General features: G+C 44.8%; 1 protein-coding gene across 4 annotated transcripts in view; it reads right to left on the bottom strand.

The window, feature by feature from the left end:
- BCL6 (BCL6 transcription repressor) overlaps positions 1-26,399 on the bottom strand; it is an 83,419-nt gene that overhangs the window by 29,714 nt on the left and 27,306 nt on the right. Inside the window, exon 1 of one of the 4 annotated variants that reach the window (XM_083612812.1) lies at positions 1,204-1,417. The exons of 1 other annotated variant lie outside the window; for it this stretch is intronic. The gene's annotated coding sequence lies outside the window, so the exon portion shown is untranslated. Of the gene's footprint in view, positions 1-1,203; positions 1,418-26,399 lie in introns of those variants that run through there. 2 more of the 4 variants (XM_083612806.1, XM_083612810.1) reach the window with 2 other exon arrangements.

Here is a 26,399-nt window from a genome sequence, read left to right as displayed (position 1 = left end):
GTTTACTTGTGCTTGTTTATTTATATTTGGGTCGCCCGGTGGAACAAACAAACAACCGTCCCCTCCTCCTCCGCTTCTTTCCCTTCCGCGGCTGCCCTTGTGCGTTTCGCCCGCGCGCACGCGAGGCCCTGGTCGGTGGAGCGGCGCCAGGCGAGCAAGGCGAGCTGGCGTTATCGAGCGCCCGAAAGGAAAGAGAAGAGAGGGGGGAGAAGGAAAAAACAAAACACGTTTCGGGGAACCCAGTTTTGCAAAGTGATTGAAAATGAAAATAAAAATAAGAGGGTGGGGGAAATTTGAAAAATGCCTCCACGGCCAAAAAATATTAAGACCCGGTCACGATGGGACAAACACGAGCAAAGGTGGCCGCCGGCTCTGTGCATGGGGAGGACTCGCGGAGAAGAGGTGCCCTGCTCGGCTCGCCCGATCAGAACCACCACCAGCTTCCCCCGGAGCTCTCTCGCGCTCTCCCTCCCTCCCCGTCAGCTTCCTTCCACGGGCAGCCCTTCCAAAAAAACAGCCCAGGAAACACGCGATCCCAACACAACAGCCACGGTCCTCGGCAAAACGCCCCGCGCCTCCTCGCCTTGACAAGCGTCAAAACAGCCACCCTCTCTGCTCCCTGCAAGCAGAAATTGACCGGCTCAGGAGAGCGAGGCAGGCAGGCAGCAAACCCCGCCGGGGAGACTGACAAGGCTTAAGAGCCAAGCATGGCTTTCCCCCCCCCTCCTGGTGGCTCTGGGCCATTGGAGAGCAGGGGGAGCCCTGCGCGCCCGCCCGCCTGCCTTCCACCTGCCGCGCCAGGGAGAAGGAAAGAGAGGGGGACACACACATACAACGCGAGAAACAGACCCCCCTTTGCAAAAGCACCGGCGCCGAACGGGACCAGAGCCTTTCCCCCCCTCCAGCCACCTCCCCCTCCTTGCTCAAAAAGCCCCCGATTTCCAGGCAACAAAAAAGGTGGCAATGGGATGGATGGAAATGAAAGAGGCGCAGCGCGCAACGGAGCCCTGGCACCGCCGCCGCCGTCGCCGCCAGCATCTTGGCTGCGTTGCTATTGTTATTGCTCTAAATATTATTATGGCTATTATTCTGGTTATTATTAATCATCCTCATCCGAAGAGGCAGGGCGCAGGCAGCGGCAGCAGCAGCAGCAGCAGCCCGGACAGCGACAGCAATGCAAAGCAGCGAGCGAGAGCGAATCACCTGGTCTCCGCGCTTTCCTAGAAACTCCTTGCATCACCACTTCTAAGAACCCCAATTCTAAGAATCAACACAGCTCAATTCTCGGAATTTGAGCGGCAGGCGCTACCATCGCAGGCAGCTCGGGGAGGATCCCGGGGAAGGGCTTTCTGCCAGGAGGGGCCAAAGGGGGCCCGGAACCCACTCGGGAACACCCCCGAGTTTGCAGAGAGACTAATGGAAAGGGTCTCCAAGGAGACCCCCGGGAAAAAGCTTGCGGGAAGGGGCCAGGAGGGAGGTGCGGGGCCCGGGCCCCCCCGTCGCCAGTGGTAGGCTCCTCTCTGGCAGTCACGTGGGGACCTTGCCTACCGTGACGTCAGGGATCGGCCTCAATACAATGTTGCAGAGTTCTATTCGCTTTCCTCCCCCTCCTCCTCCCGCCCGCCTCCCCCCGCTGGAATTCTGAGAACTAATTTGCTTGGCGGTGACATAAGAGAAATCCGGGGATCCGGGGCGAATTCCATTTCGCAGCTTCGGTTCCCACCCCCCCATCCCAGCATCTCTTTAAGGGGAGAAAAAAAAAAGCTTTAACAACCCCCCCCCTCGTTCCAAAGGCTTTTGCATTTGCTTTTCAGGTCCTAAGCAGAGAGAGGGAGAGAGCCCCCAAACATGGTGATAATAATATGCAGCTTTTGATGAAGGGGGGGGGTTGCTTTGACTTTTTGCTTTTTCTCTCTTCCCCCCCCCCCCGCCGCCGCCAGCAATATTCAGTAGGAAAGGGGAGAAAAAGAAACGAGAGCAGGAGGAGGGCAAAGAGAAATCCTCGTTGCGCCGCAGGCGCTGGTGAGGGTGAAGAATTGGAGTAAGGTTCGTATTTTTAAAAAACTGAAAAAGGAAGAAGGGAGGGGGACCCAGACCTGCAGTTTTTCGGGCTGAGAGCGAGGAAGAAGGAGGAGAAGTCCGTTCAGAAATAAGACACTTTTGTTTTTTGTTTTGTTTTGTTTTTCTTCTTTGCTTTACTGGGGAATTTTGCGTGTCTTTGTGCGTGCAAATACCTTGTCATTTTTTTTTTAATTTATCGACAGTGCGTTTGTGGAACGTTCCTTTCAAGAGAGACCTGGGACTTGCTTTTTGCTTTTTTAGAAAACATCTCCTCTGGGCTCTTGTGATTTCAGAGAAGGGGGAGGATTCGCTGCTGGAGAAACAAGGTCGTGGTTGGTTTGTGGATTCTTGTTTTTGTTTTTCCGTTCTAGATACTTTTTCTAGAAGTTTTCCAGTTTTGTGGAGTACCCCCTCCGTTTCAACTGGCTCTTCTATAAATCGAGGACTCTTGATCAAACTCAATTTGCTGGGAGGACTCACTCGGCTTATCTTTCTGAAGGATTCTGACGTGGTGGTTCGATTCTGGGACGCTTCACTTTTCCCCCTTTCCCCTGTTCAGATTGTGGGTCTTCAGGGGCTCCCAAATGGATCAGCTCCTTTCCTCTGTTGCAGTGGGGAAGGCAAGAGGGAAAGTTGCAGAAGGAGCCCACTTTGCTTATGGTGGAACCGCAAGCGGGCCTTGCAGCACCCACGCCTGGGTTGCAGCTGTGGGGTGGGCAACGGGGTGACGGGGGAGGGGAGATCCAGACCCCCTTGTGCCCTGCAGGCCGGGTCATAGCAGATCTCTGGCTCTGAAGGGGAGTTGTGTGTGTGTTGGGGGGGGGTGTTCCATCTGGAGCAAATGTAAAATGAAACCAGGGTTTGGGAATCCCTGGCTGTCAAAACAGTTTTCTGCCTCGAAAGCTTGTCCTTGATTAGAAATGAGAGCAGTTTAATGCGGATCGTTCTGCGTGCTCCAGACTCTCTGCAAAGCCTTTATTTTAAAGTTGTAGATTGAAAATTATTGCTAGGAATTTTTTTTTGGGGGGGGGATTATTTGTTCGCTTTGTAGCATTTCAGAACTGCCTGTGTGTTTGTGTGAAAAGGCCTCCCTTCTTTTTAACTGTTGAAGGAGACTTTAGACCTGGAAACATGTGTGGCCTGTTGGGTTTTAGCAAGCTAAATAGATTGTAAATATATATGTATCTCTGCATGGCCTGGGAGGGGGCACGGAGGGGGAAGACGGTTTGCCAAAACTTTGAGGATCAAAGATGTTCTTGTTCTTGTTTTGGAACTTATGACGATGCAGATGTCTTTCCGACTTTCACTGTATCTGGGCCTAAGCGGCATGCCGTCCTATCAAGCTGAGTTCTCAATTATTTGTTTATTTAATGATAATAAACCTCTAATTGTTATGAGATTGTGGGAGGATCTATAAATAGCTCAGTGACTCTTTCTCTCTTAAACTCCCCCCCCCTTTGACAGAAGGGGGAGGGGAAGAGAATCAAGGAAGCTCAATAAACTATGAATGGGAATTTGTTTACAACAATCTCTCCAAGTTTGAATCACAGCACAGTCACACTGGCTAATCAAATTCCTTAGGGAAACTGATTAAATGACATGCAAATTGTTTGAAACACTCAGCTGTAACTTCAGTGTGTGTGTTTAATTCTCAGTATAAATATTGCATAGATCCTCTCAGATCTTTGAGAAAGGAAGAAATACGTATGATTTGGGGGTTATGCACCTTCCAGCGATTAATGTCTTGCAGAGAATCCAGACTTTGAATGCAGTTTAAGAAAAACTGCAATTCAGGAACATGGATTTATCTCATTTTGTCGATTGCAGAGCAAAGGGCACAATGTTTTGGTGGATGTCTGCAAACAGAGCCATAAATCAGAGGGACAATTTGTCCTTGCATTTGTTTGCTTGTGTGCAGATAGATAACAACTATATTTACAAGTCATTATTTTCCTGAAAATAAAAATCTATATTTTCCTGAAATTTAAATCTCTCGAGTTTGAGGCAGTGAATGGGCTGTTCGAACGGTTTGACATTGACCACCTTAATGCTTTAGCACAATCGCAGTTTGAAGGGGGAGACAAAATTCCTATTGTGTTTCCTTGGAGTATGAAAACTCGTTTCAAATTCATTATTGCGAACCATGCTCCCACCCACTAGATGACAGGATGTCAGCCAATACAGAGCCAAAAGGAATATAAATGCATATGTGTGTTGTAAATAATGGACCAAACTGGCTGAAATTATTTACTTGGATGTCTGCCTGCGGCCCCAAGTAAAATGGACCTCAAGGCTTTGAGTGCGCCTCCTATTTGTGCTCCTCCCTGTGTGCCACCGTCTGCCCGCAGCCTAATATTTCCTCCCTATAGGCTGATTTTAAGTGGGGAAGAAATGTATTATTCTTCAAAGCCATTCCTCTTCAGAGGTCAGAGGGTAGTGTTCCTAAAGTAGCCAGAGGGGGCACTGCAGAGCAGGAGGAAGAAGCCATGAATCGCCCTTGCAAATTCCCAGCTGGGTTTCAAGCGCTGTTCTCAAGGGACCAGATTCCTCCCCCGCCCCCCCCAGCCCATCAACCCTGCAAAGCGAGCGTCTTTTAGCAAGTGCACACAAACACACACATTGCACCTGCTTCCATGTTTTTAAAGCCTCGGTAGAGAGGCCCCGAGAAAAGGATCTGGGTAGGAAACAGCTGTTTGTTTATTTGCAATAGCCCCTCTGTGCAAAAGAGAAAAAGAATGGGGAGGAATACCTGATTTTGCCATTTTCCCCATCACTTGCTTTGAAGTCCCAGTGTTTGCAAATATCCCTGCAAGGTGTCATCTCCATAAGTATCTGTCAGGGATGCTTTAGCTGAGATTCCTGCATTGCATTGGGGCTGGACTAGATGACTCTTAGTGTCCCTCCCAACTGTACGGTTCTATGATTTTAAGTATCTGGGAGGGTCTCCATCTCTGTTACACCCCATTCCCCACTTTGAAAGCGGAACCTGCTGTTTTTAATATGGGACTCGCGAGATTGAATGCCCTCACACAGTTGACTGTGAGGGGGAATTGTCTTACCGAGATGAACAACACTGAGAGCCCTGGAAAGGCACAATATAAATGCAAAGCAAAAGTGTATATGGGGTAAAAAGGTATAGACAGGAGCCTTGATCAATAGGTGGCTATGGAATTCGACCACCCACCATGCATACTGGAGATGAGGGAGAAATTCAGTTCGGTTTTGTATTTAAAGGCAAACCGACCTAATTCACACTTTCTCTGAATAGATAAGCAAACTGAAAAGTGGAAGTATCCTTCGAAATTTGCACTTTTCTGAATTTTGCAAGGCCAAGTAATGTGTATGAAAATGCATATCCTGGGGCAAAGTATGCATTAAATGCATACATTACTGGGTTGTTTTTTCTTTCTTAAAGAAATCGTAACATTCTTTTCAATAGTAGCAAAAGAGAAAAATCATGGACAACTCTGGCACAATGCAATGCAACAGAATTACATACAATATTAAGTCTGCTATACACCTGAAAGCCCAAACTAAGTCACTAATATTTTCAAATAAAACTGCCATGAAGATGACTGAATCACTGGAGGCTCTCTAAACTCACCTCTGCCGTTAATAAACTTTAAGAAGGGATATTATTCTTTATCAAACAAGCTGAGTTCAGTCTCCCCTTGAATTACTCAGCAGTGGTTAGATGTTGCAAGAGATGTTTTGATGTTTCGAGAGAGCTATACCTCATGCATTGTTATAACACATCTCTTTTACATTATATTGTAAATTACCCTGTGATCTTCAGATGAAGGGCGGTATAGAAAGTTAATTAATTAATTAATAATTTTTGGCATTTGCCCTTTAGATTTCCAATCCTTGTCTCACAGAAGCTAACAGCAGAACTGCCCGAGTCTTATGTGATGCTGCAGGATGTATAGGAGGGAAATGTTTTTGCAAAAAAATATGTTTATTAGGCAGACCTTCATGCACAATTGTGTATATTAGGAGATACTTGCAGTAGCGATGAATATTTATGAAAACTTTGAAAAGTGGTTATTTTAAAAATAAAAACTGATATGGAAAGGTGAACTGAATTTAACATTTGCAAAAAATGAGAAACTGAAGGAAACTGAAACTGACCATTTTGCCCACCTACCCCTCCTGAAATACAATAAATAAGGTCCCTTATATTTTTAAATCTTGGTTCTGTCTCCAGCTGGTTCATCCATATATTTTCATCCAGCTCTCACTGTGGATCCTGCCCTCTCCATCAATTTTGCTTCATGCAGCTGAGGAGGGAATTTAGCTTTCACCCCAGGACCCTGCCGGATAAGTCACTGATTTTCCCATATAAGTGAATGGAGGGGCTTTTGTTTCATCTGAGAGCAATCAGGAGAGAATGGGGTGGAGGACATCCACTGTGGCCAGCGGGGATGGGTTGGCCCTGCGTGCCGGAAAAACCCCACCACAACAACAACATCATCAACAAGTGGGCATCTGCTTTGCATTTGGGTTGGAGCTGCTATTTCTGATCGGAGGGAAATTAAAAAGGGCATATTTGAGCCTTGGCCCCCCAGCCAAATGGCTCATTCCTGCCTGCCCACTCCCTGGCCTCGCATTCGGAGAAGTTAGCCTGCTGTTTCCCTTCCTGGAAAAGCTCTGTGCAGGGATGGCACAAAACATTTTAGCCATTTAATTGTCGTGCTCTTAAGTGACCGTTCGATGAGCAGTCAGGTTAAAATGCACGTTGCAGGACCCCAGCAAGCACCCTCAAAATAACCCTCCTCCCCAAAGCTTTACTGATCCAGCAAATGACGCAGGAGCGTTCGATGATGGCGTTGAGACGTGAGCATGTTTACTTGGAAGTAAATCCCAATGATTTCAACATGCCTTGGAGGAGCTTAGCCGGAGTGCTGCTTCTCGGAGCAGATTTACACTCAAATTCATCCCTTTAAATAAGCTGACATCCTCTCACTAAACTTGTTTTTTTTTTTGGAGGAATTAAGCAAATGAAGTGTCCTCTGAAGGATGGTGCCTAAATCACCAAAAAGGCACAGATATTTTGTAACAAGGGCCCTGTCACGGGAACTTTTCCTAAGGGGACTGAAGCACAGATTATGAAATACACATTTTAAAGTCACAATTGATTCTTACGGAACAATTCTGTTGTGCTTTTGCAACTGCAAATAATTTCTGTTTTGATACAGTGGTACCTCGGGTTACAGACGCTTCAGGTTACAGACTCCGCTAACCCAGAAATAGTACCTTGGGTTAAGAACTTTGCTTCAGGATGAGAACAGAAATCGCACAGCAGCAATGGGAGGCCCCATTAGCTAAAGTGGTACCTCAGGTTAAGAACAGTTTCAGGTTAAGAACGGACCTCCAGAACCAATTAAGTTCTTAACCTGAGGTACCACTGTACCTTCTCTTGTTTCCCCTCACCCAAATTGTATGGTTCAGAGGGAGCAGAACTTTAGCTTGATGATTTCCGGGTGAATAACTGATGCAGTCCATTTTGCATGCCACAGTGCCCCCCAAAACTGAGAGCAGGGACCCTGGAGGGGCAAACAAGAGAAACCATGCAACTGTCTAGAACTCAAAAGAAGTGTTTGCAAATCTCCAAACTTCAATCAAGTCCCAAATTGGAATCTCCAGCATTAGAAATCTGAATGTGAAGCTTTTCAAAATTGGAAACCCTAGCCTTGCGGGTGTCTTGCCGATTGCACTGGCAGGCATGAAATGTGAAATCCCGTAAGCTGTCAGCTGTCAAGTGCTAAATGCTGGGCCATGCTCTCCTAGCAAACAGCATTGCTTGTCAGCTATCAAACAGTGTCGACTGGCAGTCATCAAAAGGTTTGGAATCAAATAATCACGAGGCTGGTTTCAATGCAAGTTAAGAAATCTTTGGTGAATATTGCTTGGCAAATATTCGAGCATTCAGGGAAGAGTTAGCAGCCGTTTTGTTTGGGCTGCACTTTTGGTTCTACGGCCGTCCCGAACCCGATGAAGGCTGTTCAGTGATCTCACAGTCCAAGAGGAACTGGCCTTAGATAGGGTGATCTCCAAGACCCTGAAGGAAAGCTGCCGAATTTATTCCTCGGTTTTCTTCCTGGTTCTTCACCACATGGTTTAAGGGCAGGAGCAACAATAGAATAATGTGCAGTTCTAGGGAGCAGAATGAGTCCAGTTCCAAAAGAAAGCGAAGCCCTTCCAAATGGAGCAGGACAGCTCACGGGAAATTAAACTGGTTGCATGTTTGTGTTGACTGCTGTCCTGTCCTTGGTTGTGACAGTTGTGCACCTTTCCCTCTCTGAGGTGGAGGCCTGACAGCAAGGCCCACGGGGTAACATGACAGCTGTCATTACATGCAATCAACCCTACCTTCCGTGGCAGGACATAATGGAACTTCTAATAAGTTTCTTCTTCTTCTTTTTCTCCTTATTTTCAAAATTAACCTCCACCTACGTTCCTCACTCTTTCCCCCCACGAAAGCGAGAGAAGAATGCGTATTTTAATAACCCAATTACATCTTCAATTGCAACAATTTTAGGGAGGGGAAGCATTAACCTATTCAGGGAACAATGGCTCATAAACGAGCTCCACATCTCCACTGTGTTTTATAGACCCTCAAAGTGATTTATGTGATGCACAGAGGGAAAGTAGATTTTCATCTTTTTCAGACCACAAAAAATATTTATGGGAAATTATCTCTGGAATTTTAATCCATGCATTTTTTTAAATTTTAAAACTTTGATTTATATCCCACTTTTAGAAGCCAAGGCAATGTAGAAGGGGTTCCCTGGAAGTCTCCCACCTGGATTATGGCAAGAAGACATGTTTAGCATCTGCAATGAGGTAGCCTCATGAGTCTTCGGATCATGTAATATTATTATTACTATTATTATTATTTCTGCAGATACTCAAAGGTATGCAGTACTGGCACCATTATATCTGGAAGAGAAGCACTGGTTAAAAATGTGGCACTGACTGTAATGGCGAGTACCGGTACCATTTTTTCTAGAAGAAAAGCACTGGTGCTAATTATCCAAAGATCTATAATAAGGAATGTGTGTGCATATATGAAACCGATAGTCATTCCTGACTGATTAACCCAGATTAAGAACAGAGTGGGCATATTCCATGCATATTATCTGGTGGATATAAAACCCATCTGCCTTTGTCCTTGCACTGGTGAATATTATGGGCTACATTTTAATGGTGTCGGTTTTGTTTTTGTTTTTGTTTTTTAAAAAATGAACGTTTCCTCTTTTTCTTCTTCTCATGAGCCCATAAAATGCAAACAAGGGCATCCACCCTTGTTATCCCCCTTCATCCCTCGATATGTCAAAACGATGTAACTATTGCACTACCAGATTTGTACTAGCTGCCTCTTGAGCATCCTAGCCAAAATGTGGATTGTTTGCACATTAGGGAGAGCCCTGTTGCCTGCTATTTGACCAGTTAGTGAGCACTTCAGCCTTATTTTGCAATCGATCTAGCCTTCTTCTTCCTCCTCCTCCTCCTCTTCTTCTTTTAAAAAAGTTTGGGGCTGGGTGGCAGCTTTCTGTACAGCCCCTGTGCTATTTCCAGGTCTGACATATAATTTTCTCCTGCTACTACCTTTCTTATTTGTTTGTTCCCAAGCATCAGTATAATTTACAGCAGACTTCATGAGGTGTCCCAAGATCTTATCTCCCTGATGTTCAGTTTTTAACTGCCTGCTTGCTTGCTTGCTTAATGTACATAAACATCACATGGTCGTATGATTTTTATTTTTTTAATATTATGTGTCTTCTGGTTTTATAGCATCAGCAATACATGTAACCAAGCTGCTAGGGTTTGCTTTTCTGCTCCTCGCCTAGACTACAGATGCACTTAAATAATTAGCAGAGAGCAAGCCTTCAATTGATCTCCAAAACAGCATTCTAGTCTATAATACCAGTGACGGCAGAATTGTTTTGAGCTGGGTGATGCACTAAAGCTGAACTTCTGGAAAAGCATCATAATGTGTTCCTTCGTATGATGCAGCCCAAACTTTTCCAGGCCCCTTGTTCCCATAAGCTCATCTCCTCGTGCCCCTTACCCAACACTATAAAAGGCATTATTCAGAACAGCAGTTTGCACAATACAATTCAGAAACAGCAACAATTAATTGCACGGTTATCCAAAATCCAATTAAAACTAATTTGTTTAATTCAACAAAATTGATGATCCAACTTTTCTGATAGTCATTTATACCTCCAGGACCGCCCCCCCTTTGCCTCTTAACATCACCTAGGTAACTCCCCCCCCCCCGCAAGTGGTACCAACCAATTTGGTAACCAGTGTTTTAGATCATTTAAACGAGTGGACTGGCTGACTTAGATACATCCATCATTGCTTAGCCTGGTGCTGAATGTCTAAAGCTGGGATAGAGAAGATCTGTACGCCTTCAGAGCTTCTTGCAGGGATGCAAATGTTCCCACCCCAGATCCTATAGCCCTTGGGCAGGGGACAAACCTTAGGATCACTGCAGGGGACAACCTGGGTGCTGAATTTAGGACTTAATACATGTAGAACTTTGCATCTCCAAACATGACCTCCTCTCTTCCTATGAGTAGACCCAGGGCTGGATTTAGGTTTGATGATGCCCTCACCTACTGAAGGTAATTGGGGCCCTTTCTATGTCCAGCTGTCCTTTGTCAACAACAAATTGCCACTGTTTTTTGTGTTGAATGTATGCTATATGGTAATTTATGGACCTCATAGGAGCCCACACAACACAAAACACTGTTGCTATATGTAGGTTTTATTTTATTCGTCTTTTATATTTTGGAAATGTACATCCAGGGGTTTTTTTTCTTCCTTTAATTTTTTTGGGGGACCCCCAAGAGAGTGGAGCCCTAAGCTAGAGCTTGTTTAGTTTATACGTAAATCTGGCACTGAACAGACCCCATCGTTTTCTTCCCCTAAGAACATGCATGTGTCACAAACACCTGGTTTGTGGTTTGAGCATTCCTGGAAGTTAGGCTTTTTAAACCAGAAAACCCTTTGCTACCTCAGAGGTGAGGAAGCTAAATGTGGCTGCTTCGTGGCGACAATCCCTTAAAAGCTTTTGTTTATTAGGCGTGACGGCTTTTTTTTTATTTTAAAAAATGACTTCCATTTGCAGAGGCAGTATACCTCCGAAAGCCAAACGCTCAAGCACAAATATTGGGGAGGGGGCATGCTGAGGGCCCCACACCCTGCTGGCGGAGAATCTGCTTGGGCAGAAGATGCTGGATTCGATGGGCAAATGGCCTGATCCAGGATGACCCTTCGGTTATTCCTACGAAGAAAAGGCACAGTCCTCTCCATCTCTCCAACTGAACTTTGGTAATGATCCATCCTGGGTGAAGTTCCACATGGAGTATTAAAATCTGGGAGCATGTAGGCAGATTTATATAAATAAATTTATGCTATTAGAGGCCAGCCATTTGTCCTGAATGACCTGTGCTTTAAGTGCCGTATTTCCCCGTCTATAAGACGCCCCCCATGTATAAGATGCCCCCTATTTTGGGGGACTCCGATTTAAGAAAACAGGGGGAGATACTATCTGTGTATAAGACGAGCCCAGATTTTCAGCATTATTTTAGAGTAAAAAAACCACATAGTCTTATACACGGAAAAGTACGGTATATTGCCAGGGTGAATATTCCATCAACGCCTCATTTCCCCCTCTTTCATTTCCCCCTCTCTGTTTTTTTTTGCCAAATGTAGGAATACATTTAAGCTTAACCAGTTGGACCGCTGGTATTCAAAGCTTTGGCAAATTGCCCTTCTGGAAAAGATAACTCAGAAACTGAAAGTATCTAAAGAACTTGATGGCCTGATTTTATTCCATATACAAATACTGAGGTACTACCAGCATATGCAAAGGTCTGGCTCATTTAAGATGAGATAGAACCTTTATTCTCAATAATGATGGGACTCACACCAGTGGAGAATGCTTTTATTTTATAAATCTTTATTATTTGCGAAGGGAATCTTTGCATGAGTTAATATATTATTATTTCTTCGGAGCTTCCCTGTACCTTTGTGCCCTTTCAGACTGTGATGCTTTGTGGTTTAAATGTCTGATTCTTTGTCTTTCTTCTGTTTTTGTTATGTTTGCCCTTTGTTCATAAATCAATAAAAGAAAATAAATCCGGAATATTAAAGTGGAAAACGCAGCATTTAGAAATTATAACAGAAATGTGTTGGAAATATCAAAATACCATGGCTAGTTTTCCAGAGCTCAATGAATAAACATGAGATATATTGACAAAACTGTATCTTCTCTTGTCTTCTTTCTCTGAGTTAAATTATTTCTGCTAAGTTTTGACATTTGCGTGACGTGCCACACTTTGACAGATGGAGATGTACTGCAACACCGATTCTTTGCAACGATTATCTTGGTCGCTGCCTGAAGCTTGGGGAATCAGTAAAGGAGTTGTGCTCTGCCTAATAAATCTAAATAACCCAGCCAATAGATCTGATGAGAAAACCCACAGTCTCATTAATTTTATTTTCCTTTCAACTGCAATCCTACTCACACCGATCTGAGAGTAAGTCCTATCGAACACAGCGGGACTTTGGAATAAACATGCTAATTTCTAAACTCAATAATATTGTGGTCCGTTCTACAGATGTGTGGGAAAACTGCAAACAAACAGTTGTACCACCAGGGTTTATTAAAGCGCTCTCTGTATATTTTATCCAATTCATGCGGTGCGAAATGCAAATTTGCAAAGCATCCCACAATGGCTTTTCTCTAAGGGAAATTCCTTCGTGAAGTTCTTGCACAACTCTGATCCCATAATGCTTCTCCCCCGCACAATGTCCTATTTTGCTGGACATTATTTCGAGACGGATAATGATGTAAGTACCATATATTATAGTTGAATAAAACTTTGATTGTACCGCTTTGAATTCTGTGCCACAGTTAATCACTATGTATCAATTGAGCCGAAGGAGGACCAATTCCCATTTCCTCTCTGATCATTAAAGGTATCTTCACATTCAAATTATTGAAGCCAGCCGGGATTTCCCCCTCCCCTCATAAAATGCTTAATCAATTGATAACCGATTAAGCAAGTCCTCTTTTGAAATACACCCTTGACTCATCCCATCCCAAATTTTCTTATCCAGTGTGTGGTGAAATACATTTCCAATTTGATTTATTTACTTCCTTATTTTCTTTCTTTCTTTCTTTCTTTCTTTCTTTCTTTCTTTCTTTCTTTCTTTCCTGCAATAACTGGCACAGAGGCCAGTTGTGCACAGAAAGGAATTTACTTGCCGTTTCATGATTCTCAGAGACTTATTCATTTATTATTTCATGTATTTATTGCATTTATATCCTCTTCTCCCCCCCCCAAAAAGAGCTCAAGGTGGAAATATGTGCTTTGTTCCCCTTCTCATTTAATCCCCACAACAGCCTGACAAGGTAGGACAGGCTGAAAGGTGGAGACTGGTGCCCACGGTGACACCCAGCGAGCTTCATGGCCCTGGCACTGGTATCTCCCAGCCCTTAGTCCAACAATTCTAACCACTACACCACACTGCCTCTCTCAACAGAGGCAAATAATTGCTCACCTTCTAACGTTGTGTATGCCATCAAATGCCAGCAGTGCCCTTCAGCTCTCTATATTGGACAAACAGGACAAACCCTATGCCAAAGGATAAGTGGACATAAATCTGACATCAGGAATCGCAAGACAGAGAAGCCAGTAGGAGAACACTTCAGTCTCCCAGGACATTCAATACAGGATCTCCAAGCAGCTGTCTTATTACAAAAGAATTTCAGAAACAGGCTTGAAAGAGAAGTTGCTGAATTACAACTTATCACTAACTATGGAAAACTATGGAGAGATCTGGTCTGAATAGAGATATGGGATTCCTGTCTCATTACATATGCTAATCATCTGCATACTATCCCTTGCTTTTTCCTGTAGGACTAATTGCAGTTGTTAACAGTCGTCATGAGTCAATCACCCATCTCCTAAAACCCCACCCCACCCTCCCACTATATATAAGGGTCTGGTGACTTCTGTTTCAGTGTATCTAAAGAAGTGTGCATGCATATGAAAGCTTATACCCAGAACAAACTTAGTTGGTCTATAAGGTGCTACTAGACAATTTTTAATTATTTTTATTCCAGAGGCAAATAGTTAACTAAAGAGAAAATGTGCTTCCTGGTTCTGTTCTGATTTTGTGGGGCGAGGGAAGTGACGCTGAGCTTAAAGAGCCTTACTCTCGAGTAAGTCCACAACTTTGGAGACCCTTTAGAGGTGCTGGCTTAAAAGAAGACTATGGGTGGCTGTGATATGTCTGGTTATTATTTATGGATAGCATTTATGTGTCCCAAGTCTGCAAGGTTTATAATAGCAATGCACACGTCTGCACTCAGACAACAGACACGTACAAACTCGGGTCGCAAATTTGGGAAATCCCCACTGGAGAAACACTGTCAATCAAAGCAGACAGTTCTGGACTAAGATGGATCAATGGATTTGATTCAGGATACGACAGATTTCCATTTCCAGTCATTGCATTGTACCACTAAAACAGAATGCTTCAATTATATTTGATATTTCCCTAAGCAAACCATGGTGATATTTCAGCTCCCTTCTTCTGTTCTAGATGATGGAGGCATCTTAGCTGAATACAATTATCAATAAAAACAAGACAGCAGTGACTTTGTATTTGCTATAGGGTCCTTTCGGGTCGGGGGGAGTTCTCCGCAAGGCGGTAGGGCTAAGTATTTCATCGGCTGCAGAGAGTGTTTTGCCAGATGTTAACGACTGAGATTTCAAGAACATGGACCTGAATGCAAAATCTGGGCTTTCTTAAATAGAGAGCATCTCTCGAGGCACATTTATCTCAACAGTCGCCGTTCTGCCTAACCACATAAACTACAGGCAGCAATCTCCCGGGACATCTTCTTGAACCCGGTTTTTCACCTCGGCAATGAAAATCCCCTAAACCGATTGCCGGAGAGCTATCGTAAGAGTTTTGAGGGCCTAAATGCATATCAAATTCCATCGTAATTCTTTTTAACTCTTGGAGGGTTTAGAATGAATAAAATGTATGAATTGTATTAAATGAAAAGTAAAAATAAGTAATATTCCTTTTTTAAATAAATAAATACAGGATTTAGATAGTAGCTCTGTCCTAATCTTACTGATGCTATAAACTGGAATTTAACTTTTAATACTTGGTGGCATATTTATTCATGACTGCAGGCTGTATGCAGTGTCAGCCCTACTCGGAGTAAGCCCACTGATTGTAAGCGAGCAATCCCTGTGCACAAGAAAGGGGCATAGAGCAAAGTGTCTTAAATTAAGCCGGCGTAAATTTACACCAGATCCAAACCCCAGTCACCGACGGGGCTACTAAGCCTGGCAGACAGAAAATAAAAACTTTAAAATAGTGCTCAGCTCTGCGACTCCTCTGAATGGGCTTAGGATCCGACCTCTGTCCCCCTCTCTAGTCCTGCCTCTTCCGTGCCCCCTTTGGGGAGGACTTACGCCAGCCTTGGCTCAGCACAGAAAAAGATCATTTCCGGATCAGGTCCACTGCCCATCTGAACATGCATCGTGTCCTCACAGTGGCCAAGCAGATCTTGCTCCAAATGGGCCGTGATCATCCCCAAAATCAGTGCCACTGGCACTGGTGCTTCTCCAACACTGGCGGAGGTGGCGATCAGGCAGGGCACCCATGGGCGTGCCACCTTGATAGCTTCTGCTGCCTGAAGCAGGGCCAGATTTAGGTTTGATGAGGCCCTAAGCTACTGAAGGTAATGGGCCCCTTGATATGGATAAAAGCCCCCCATCCAAGCAGTGACTATCATCAATGCAGGCAAGGGGAAAAAAATCATTTTCATTTTTATCATCTACAATGATATTTATTTATTCATTTATTTTACTCATTATTTATTTATTTATTTATTTATTTATTTATTTATTTATTTATTTTATTATTTGTTTATTAGAAGACATCTGAAGGCAGCCCTCTTAAGGGAAGCTTTTAATGTTTGATGCATTACTGTATTTTAATATTTTGTTGAAAGCCGCCCAGAGTGGCTGGGGAAACCCAGCCAGATGGGCGGGGTATAAATAATAAATTATTATTATTATTATTATTATTATTATTATTATTATTATTATTATTAATTTTATAGTACAGTACACTGATCATTGCTTTCATTTTATGGATCCGTGGGCCCGTTAGATAGCAAAATGCACGTCCGATTGCTGTTTTAGAGGTTGTTTTTAAAAGTCTGGAACGGATTAACCCGATTTGCATTACCTTCTATGGGAAAGCGTGCCTTGGTTTCGGAACGCTTTGGTTTTGGAACGGACTTCCGGAACGGATTAAGTTTGAGAACCAAGGTACCGCTGTATATAGAAATGAGCAAAGCAGTGATATTTTAGGGAGCAGGCTAGCAGGCGGGGCCCATGATGTACATCATAGGAGCCTACACAACACAAAACACAGTTGCTGCATGTAGGTTTTATTTTATTTGTTTTTTATCTTATATTTTGGAAATGTACATCCAGGTTTTTCCCCTTTAATTTTTTTGGGGGCCCCCAAGAGAGTGGGGCTCTGAGCTATAGCTTGTTTAGCTTATACGTAAATCCGGCACGATCCGAGCACGCTTTTATTTCCAGTAACTGGTATTAGAAACATCGTCTGATACAGTTCAGTGTCTGGAGCAGTGATTTCACCTTCTGCTTATTTATTTGCATTTTATTAGTTCCACTGTACTCAACTAATTGCAACAATATCGATTACATACTGCAGATGATACCATGGTAGGGAGAAAAACATGGGTTCTAGGTTCATTAGGAAAACTTGTCAAAAGGCTCAATTTAGCACTATTTCAGGCCCTGAATTTAATGTTCACTGTGCGACAATATTTCCGGTTTTTACAACCATCGTTCTTGCTGTGGCACTTGGGGTGCCAGCCAGTCCCCTCAGTCTTGCCATTTAATAATTCCCAGAGACCTTGAGGAGGTAAACGTCCCACTTAATTGTGCTATTAGAAGCAGATTAGATCATTAGACAAATTCGTGGGTGAGAAAGGCATGGGGGCTGTGTACCACCTCCACCATTTGGGATATTATGGGCTGTACTCAACTGTGTTCTCTTCTGCGTAGGAATTAAGGCACCTCAGTTTGTCATCTCTGTTCATTTCAGTGGGTCTACTCTGAGTAAGATCAACAATGTCCTGTGCCTCTGAATTCCAGTTACTGGTGATCACAAGGGAGAGAGCTAGCTGTTGGTTTTATGCATGGCTTCTGGACTTTGCAGAGACTTTGCAGAAGACAAGATACTGCATTTAATGGGCTGTTGGTCTGATCTAGCATGCTTTTTATTATTTAATAATAATAATGATAACCATTAGCTAAGGTTGCAAGCCTAAATCAGTTTGATCAGTATCTAATCAGCTAAAATTATAGAAGATCAACAAGAGGAGAGGCTCATTTTAATTGGCAGGGCTGAGAACTGAGTTATTTATGTATATTTTTACAGAATATCTCTGCAGCCTTTAAAGTTTTATACAGGCTCTTAAAGTTGCTCATAAGCTTGAAGGCAAAATAAAAAATATCAGAAGCATTACTGGTTTGGGAGCCAACAAAACCTTTTCATTATTTTTACCAAATATGTAAATTTGACCTAGAATTTAATATATAATTTTATATTATAAATTTTATTTTGTACTGTATATTTTAAAACTGCAGATTCCCCTCTAAAAATTAATACTAACTTGTTTTTAACACCTAGCTTTTATAAGTAAACTTAATGCAAGTTTTATATATATATATTTTGTAAACCACTTAGAACTTTTGCTGATTCATTGATAGAGAAACCTGGTTAAATAAATAAATAAAATCAATATTTCTGTGATATGATTATTAGTTTTATCCAAGTAACTTTTTAAATTACATTTTATGAATATTGCGTTATCTATTTTACATTTGTAATTGTGTTTCTATGTTGTAAACCAAACTGTGGCTTTCCGGTGAAGAAAAGCCAGCAAAGGAAAAACAATCATCAATTCACCCAAGTAAAATCAGCCACAACAGTTTATTTAATTTTTTTAGTTTAGTCCATTGAGCTCCTTTTGATTCAGGTTTGTTACTTGATTAAGGGCGTAAAGAGAGCACGAAGCATCATTTACTGCTTCGTATTGCAAGGTAACCTGCACGGAATTTGGCTAACCTGCACATTCATTTTGATTTAACAGATTAATTAATTGATCCATCACTTCACTGGCAAATGATCAGCCAACTGACAAATCTTGCAGCTGGTGGACAGCCCTGGATTTTGGGCTCTTTCTCAGATCCTCCAAGTGCCCCTGTTTTCCAGGGACAGTCCCGGATTTGCAGAAGCCATCCTGGTTTCTGATTTGATCCCAGAATGTCCCACTTTTCCTTCGGACGTCCCTATTTTCACCGGAGAAATTTTGGAGCGTGTGGAGTTAGGGGAGCCCTGAGCTAAGGAGACAAGGAACGAAGCACCCTTTAGAAGACACCTGAAGGCAGCCCTGTACAGGGAAGGGGTGTTTTTTTTAATGTTTAATGTTTTATTATGTTTCTCTATATAAGTTGGAAGCCGCCCAGAGTGGCTGGGGCAAACCAGTCAGATGGGCGGGGTATAAATAATAAAATTGTTATCATGATGGACTAGGATGCCCCTGTTTTAACTGGAGAAAAGTTGGAGGGTATGCTTTCTCACAGATCCTAGAATCGTAGGGACCCCAAGAGTCATTGAGTCCAGCCCCCTGCAAATTTTCAGCTAAAGCAAACCCCCCCTTTAAACCACGTGTACAGTAGACCCCTCCTCTCAATTGTATGTTCTCAGTTATCTACATCAGTGCAGATAACAACAACAATAACAAAACAACAACAATAATTTATTATTTATACCCCGCCCATCTGGCTGGGTTTCCCCAGCCACTCTGGCCGGCTCCCAACAGAACATTAAAAACACGATAAAACATCAAGCATTAAAAACTTCCCCAAACAGGGATGCCTTCAGATGTCTTCTAGAAGTCAGATAGCTGTTTATTTCCTTCACATCTGAGGGGAGGGCGTTCCACAGGGAGGGCGCCACCACCGAGAAGGCCCTCTGCCTGGTTCCCTGTAATATGGCTTCTCACAATGAGGGAACCGCCAGAAGGCCCTCGGAGCTGGACCTCAGTGTCCAGGCTGAGCGATGGGGGTGGAGATACTCCTTCAGGTCTACTGGACCAAGGCCATTTAGGGCTTTCAAGGTCAGCACCAACACTTTGAATTGCCCTCTCCTCCTCCATGAATCTGTCTAATCCTCTCATAAAGCCATCTAGGACGGCAGCCATAATTGCCTCTCGTGGGAGAGAGCTCTGCCGTTTAACCATGTGCGGCATAGTTTCTTTCTTTCAAAGCCAACTCTACATCATAGCCATAATGTCTCCATTATACTATATACATGGTTCTCATGCGCTCCATGCTAGTTGCATCCCAATCCAACCCCTTCCGGGCATTTCTGCCCCTCTGGCAACCATGAAGCATATTTGTGGTGTCTTAGTTGTGGGTACAGACCTTTCCCCATAAACGTCCAGGTGTTGTGGCCTAGATAGAGTTATTAAATGCATTAATCCCACTGGAATGAGCGAGCCAGTGACTTGAGAGAATGTGCAGCTCTCTGGGCATTTAATTTTGGTTGGGTTATGAAACAGATTCCACAGAGCGGGTGCCACCACCGAGAAGGCCCTCTGCCTGGTTCCCTGTACTCTCACTTCTCGCAGTGAGGGAACCACCAGAAGGCCCTCGGAGCTGGACCTCAGTGTCTGGGCTGAACGATGGGGGTGGATAATAATGCTATCAGTCATACTGAGATTCCTGCATTGCACACCTTGGCTCCCTTCCAAGTCTACAATTCTATGATTTTATGAAACCACAGGAGGGGAGAATTACTCTTGTGTTCGAATCCTGCTTGCAGGTCTCACACAGGTATGTGGTCGGCCACTGTGAGACCAGGATGCTGCACTAGATGGGCCATGGGCCTGATCCGAGGAACAGACTCCCTTGGGAGGTGGTGAACTCTCCTTCCTTGGAAGTTTTAAAACCGAGGTTTGATGGCCATCAGCCAGGGATTCTTTGGCTGCCATTCCTGTTCTGCAGGCGGGTTGGACTAGATGACCCTTGGCATCCCAACCACGCTGTTCCGTGATCTAGCAGGCTCTTCTTATTTTCTCGCTCGGATTGGGATGTTTTCGAAACCACAAGGCTGCTGCGACCACAGAAATGGGGGCAAAAGAGGAGCTGTTCCAGATTAATTAATCCGATCCAAATGGCGTGACTTTCTGCGACACACCCTCTCCGAGGAACAAAAAAAGCAGGCCAATGAAACTGGTGCTTATAAATCTCGCAGACTGTCTCCTGCGCACATTTGGAAGCAAAGGGGGAGAGGATGTGCAGAGGGGCAAAGTTTGGAAATCTCAACAGCTGCTCCCAGAAGCGTCCCCCGGAGAAGCTGGCAGCCGGTCCTCATGAATTTTATTTGACTCTTTGAAATGCCAGCTCGTGTTATTTAGTTTAATAAGTTATAGGAGGGGAGAGGAAGGGAGCTGGTGTGTGTGTGTGTGTGTGTGTGTGTGTGTGTGTGTAGATGTCTAACACTCTCTGCTCAGCGAGCCACAGATGTTCTGGTTGTGCCAGGGGAAGAAGTTCTGCTTTTCCTCGCCACAAGTCAATGTCTCGCTGCGACGCCGGGAGAACTCCTTGGAACCCAGAGGCTGCTTCTTCGGCCCGCCTGGGAGCTTTTGAGTCGCCATTGCACGGTTGCAAGAAAAGAAAGTAGCAGGAAGAATGTGCAGTATTGAGGTGGTGCAGGGAGAGAAAGAGACGATTTCTCCTTGTCAAAACGAAAGAAAGGGTCTGGCATGACTTTTGCTCATTAGCCAGTCCTATTTGTTTGACTGTGGAGTGTTTTGGTTGCATGTCTGGATCTTTTCCTCCCAGCCCAAGGGAGGGGAGCAGTCAAACCAGACTGGCCTGCCTTGTTTTCGTGCAACACGCCCTCCGAACGAACACACACACACACACACCTGCCTGCACAAGGCAGGCTGCTCCACACTCCGCTCTGAGCCAGGCCTGCAACGTGCTTTGGGGAGTAGAGAGACGTTGTAGTTTTCCATTCCTGCAAAGTTCCCTTGTTTATCCCAGGCAAGAACCTTTAGACAGGGTGAGCTGCTCTTTCAAGGTGCCCCTGCTCTCCCTCTGGACAAAGTGTGCTCAAAGTCGAAGGGCAGATAAGAGGGTTTTTTAAAGGGGGGGCCTCCAAGGATGGGTGGTGGGCGATTGCGAACGGACAGAGGTCTTTCGCAGACTCCTTCCCAGAGACAACTGCAGTTCCCACCACTACCACCCTCACATGCACGGAGCAATAAACCACAATAAAAGCCAAAAGGCATCATGAAACAGCATCAATAAAAAATTCAAAAAAATTGCACGAAGCGGCAAAGAAAAACATTGCCGCTTTGGATGGCAAACAACCGAATGGCAAACTATTAAAATGAAATTTCCATCTCGGCAAGAAATCAGACGTGGAAAAAGAGAAGGAAAGGCAGAAGGCGAAGGGAACAGTCAGGCATATGATCAGGGTGTTTGGGTTTAATTGAATGTCATATTTACATAGTATCCGAAGCCTTTAAAAAATGAAGAAGGCGGGGGCCACTAGGTGGCGCATCGGAAGATGGCTGACAATAACATCTCTCCGACCCACACGAGGTAATTTGGAGGCTATGATGGGGGTAATTAGCCTCCTTAACCCCCCCAGGATTGTGGGGGGGACGGCCCTTGCCTGCTGTGCCCTATACCACCCCCGAATTTGTGGGGGTGGGGGCACTAGGCACAAAGCCCTCCTGTGCGATTCCGGCACTCCTGGACGCCGTTCCTGATTCGCACCGCTAGTTGCAAGCATCTTCAAAAGAAACAATTTGGACGAGATAAATTGCACATGCTTCAAAGAAAAAGGGGAGTAAAGACTGCTGACAGAAGAGATCTCTGATAACAAGACAAGAATAAAATATGAGAAGATACGTCAAGATATGGTATGACTGAGGGGGGAGGGGGGGGAAACCTGCCTTCCTTTTTCTTATGTGATTTAACAAGAATCCCCTCCCCTAATGAGTCAGAAACTAAGGACTTAAGCTGTGGATTTAAGGCTGTGTGGAGATAAACTTTCGAACCAAAGCAATGTTTCAAGATGAAGCTGGAAAGCTAAGAGTTTTGGAATGACGCAGTTAAAAATGCCGTCGCCATTTTGGGAGGCATTGTTGGAGCTCTTGGGTCTGGGAGGAGAAAGAGAGAAATAGAGTTGTTTACATATCGTGGATCAACTTCTCGGTGGGACTTAAGAGCGACAAATGCCAAATTTATGATGGAAAGAGCGATGCTATCTACGAAGGAGATATATGGAAACCATCTGGACTTAGTGGAGGAACGGGAAATCCACACAGGATTATTATTTTGCTTATCGGCTTAAGGAGACTAACAGAAGAGATTGTAAAGGAAAAATAGAAATTATATGAACAAGATATGATGTGGAAACACCAAGATAAGACTGGATAGAATTATGAATTTTGTTTGGACTGATTGGGACTGATTTGGACATTAACGCAGTAATAAGAAGATGATCTGAATCCCCCTTTGGATCTTGAAGTGTGGGTTCCCCCAACAAAATTTAAAAATTTGGCTTTGTGATTTGGAATTTATGTGATGTAATTTAATTTGATGTGATTGGCCAGTTAATAAAAATTATTTAAAAAAATGAAAAAAAGAAATCAGACGTGGAAAAAGAGAAGGTAAGGCAGAAGGCGAAGGGAACAGTCAGGCATATGATCAGGGTGTTTGGGTTTAATTTAATGTCATATTTACATAGTATCCGAAGCCTTTAAAAAATGAAGAAGGCAACAAATGAAATGTGGAAAGTATTCAAAACACAAGCAGGTTCGGATCCACCCCCGCCACGGTTTCTGAAGTCACGTGAAACTTGTTTTCTATGCTCACAGAAGTTATGCCGAGGGAAGTGAGTGTGAGTGCTGTTGGAAATTTGGTGGCACCATTTGTTTGTTGCATTTGGATCCCACCATTTTTCTCTGAGGAGCTCATGGTGGCAGGCACGCATCTTCTTCCTCTCCTCATTTCATCCCTTCAATAACACTGTGAAGTAGGTCCAGCTGAGAGTCAGTGAATGGCCAAGGTCATCGATCATCACTACTGCAATGCACTCTACGTGGGGCTACCCTTGAAGGTGACCCGGAAACTGCAATTAATCCAGAATGCGGCAGCCAGACTGGTGACTGGGAGCAGCTGCCAAGACCACATAACACCGGTCCTGAGAGATCTGCATTGGCTCCCAGTATGTTTCCGAGCACAGTTCAAAGTGTTGGTGCTGACCTTTAAAGCTCTAAACGGCCTTGGTCCAGTATACCTGAAGGAACGTCTCCACCCCCATCATTCTACCCGGACACTGAGGTCCATCTCCGAGGGCCTTCTGGCGGTTCCCTCATTGCGAGAAGTGAGGCTACAGGGAACCGGACAGAGGGCCTTCTCGGTGGTGGCGCCCTCCCTTCACATGTGAAGAAATAAGCAGCTATCTTCTTTTTAAATGACATCTGAAGGCAGCCCTGTTTAGGGAAGTTATTAATATTTAATGCTGTATTGTTTTTAATACTTGATTGGAAGCCGCCCAGAGTGGCTGGGGAAACCCAGCCAGATGGGCGGGGTATAAATAATAAATTATTATTATTATTATTATTATTATTATTATTATTATTATTATTATTATTGGAACTTATCCAAGGGTCATCTAGTCCAAACCCCTGCAATGCAGGAATATCAGCTCAAGCATCCAAGACAGGTGGCCCTCCGACCTCTGCTTAAAAACCTCCTAAAAAGGTGAGTCCACAACCTCCTGAGGAAGACCCTTCTTCCTCTGTCAAATAGCTCTTACTGTCAGAAAGCTCTTCCTGAAGTTTAGTCAGAATCTCCTTTCCTGCAACTTGAATCCATTGGTTTGAGTCCTACCTTCCAGACAGAGGTGAAGCAAACTGCTTCGGCAGTGGCGTAGCGTGGGGGGTGCAGGGGGGGCCGGCCGCACTGGGCGCAACATCTGGGGGGGGGGCGCTCGCACTCGCAGCTCTCTGCCCCTACCTGGCTCACTCACTCTCTCTCACTGCAGTGCTGGCTGTGCGAATCCGATCCAAGCCGCCGGGTCGCCGCCCACTGTGGAGGGGGTGGGTGCCAGGCGTGCGGTGCGGAGAGAGAGCGAGGGACTATCTGGGGGAGGGACAGTGCAGTGGCCGCCCAGCGCAGTGCTGAGCGCGGGAGAGAACCACACCAGCCCAGCCCAGGCAGCAGCAAGAAGAAGCTGGCAGCGGCGGCAGGTTAGGGGTTAGGGGGCACAAATTACTTGCCTTGCCCCGGGTGCTGACAACCCACGCTACGCCACTGTGCTCCGGTACCTGGGGTGGCGCTCATCCCGGGTGTGTGTGGCGTGCCCCAGAGATGCCGCCGATTGGGGGTTGGCATTTTGTCCCCCCCCCTTTGGAATGGCACCTGGGGCAGACTCCCCCCTGCTCCCACCTTGGAACGTCCCTGCTTCCAGGAGGGGGGAGAAAACAAGCTTGAGCCATTGAGCTCGGCCCAGTAGACCTGAAGGAGCATCTCCATCCCCATCGCTCAGCCCGGACACTGAGGTCCAGCGCCGAGGGCCTTTGGCGGTTCCCTCGCTACAAGAAGTCAAGTTACAGGGAACCAGGCAGAGGGCCTTCTCGGTGGTGGCACCCGCCCTGTGGAACACCCTCCTACCAGATGTCAAAGAGAAAAACAACTACCAGATTTTTAGAAGACATCTGAAGGCAGCCCTGTTTAGGGAAGCTTTTAATGTTTAATAGGTTATTGTATTTTAGTGTTCTGTTGGAAGCCGTCCAGAGTGGCTGGAAAAAGCCAGCCAGATGGGCGGGGTATAAATAATAAATTTATTACTACTACTACTTTGCGGCCAAGCAGGGATTTGAACCTTGATCTCTAACCCATGGGTAGGCAAACTAAGGCCCGGGGGCCTAATATAGCCCAATTGCCTTCTCAATTTGGCCCGCGGACGGTCCGGGAATCAGCGTGTTTTTACATGAGTAGAATTGTGCTTTTATTTAAAATGCATGTCTGAGGTATTTGTGGGGCATAGGAATTCGTTCATCCCCCCCCCAAAAAAAAATAGTCTGGCCCCCCCACAAGGTCTGAGGGACAGCGGACCGGTCCCCTGCTGAAAAAGTTTGCTGACCCCTGCTCTAAACACTATGCGACACTACCTGTGCAGATTATTTGGTCACTTCCCAGCTTCAGGAGTCGCCTGCCTCACCCATGTCAGGCTATTCTCTCTCTCTCTCTCTCTCTCTCTCTCTCTCTCTCTCTCTCTCTCACACACACACACACACACACACACACACACACCCTGCAATGGCCTTTCCAGTCTTGTGCAGTCTTTCTACAGAAAACCAATCCTTTACCCATCAAACTTTTCTGAGTGCTAAGGCCATGGGTCCCTTGGAGTTGGCACCACTGTTTCCAGGGTCAGTGGCAAGCGATGGATGTGGTTTCTCACAGCTCAAACTAATAAAAACTTGCATGTGCACATGTTTCCAAAGAGACCAGTTTGCTTGGCCAGCTACATCACTTGAACACACCCAAGTATTGGCACTTGACCCGAAGGAACTGGTGATAAAATTTGCAAAGGAAAAGGATTTCGAACTGACACTTTTGAGAAACTTGCATTACAAAATCGCAATCCACAAGATTATTCAAAATGATCCGTGTGCTAAAACATTTCCTTTTGCATTTAAGAAAAAAACAATCAAATATCATTGCATCACTTGCTTTTGCAATTTAAAATAAATTTAGCGGTTTCAATTTTTGTGCTTTTCCATTTCTTTCCTACAAGACATCTGTTTTTGAAAATGGAAATGAGCAATGGGGTGGGGGTTGCAAATAGTTAGCATTGTGTATTGGCATAATTTTGAATACTATGCTCGAAAAAGTATCCTGCATTGTGCAATTTGTCACTTATTAAAGGTAAAGGGAGCCCTGACCGTTAGGTCCAATCACGGACGACTCATCTCGCTTTACTGGCCGAGGGAGCCGGCGTACAGCTTCCGGGTCATGTGGCCAGCATGACTAAGCCGCTTCTGGCGAACCAGAGCAGCGCATGGAAACGCCGTTTACCTTCCCGCCGGAGCGGTACCTATTTATCTACTTGCACTTTGACGTGCTTTCAAACTGCTAGGTTGTCAGGAGCAGGGA

This window comes from Podarcis filfolensis (genome assembly GCF_964270895.1).
Source record: "Podarcis filfolensis genome assembly, chromosome: 5".
NCBI classification, from domain to species: domain Eukaryota; kingdom Metazoa; phylum Chordata; class Lepidosauria; order Squamata; family Lacertidae; genus Podarcis; species Podarcis filfolensis.
The sequence above is the reverse complement of the archived record's forward strand: the minus strand, read 5'-3'. Positions and strand labels throughout refer to the sequence as shown.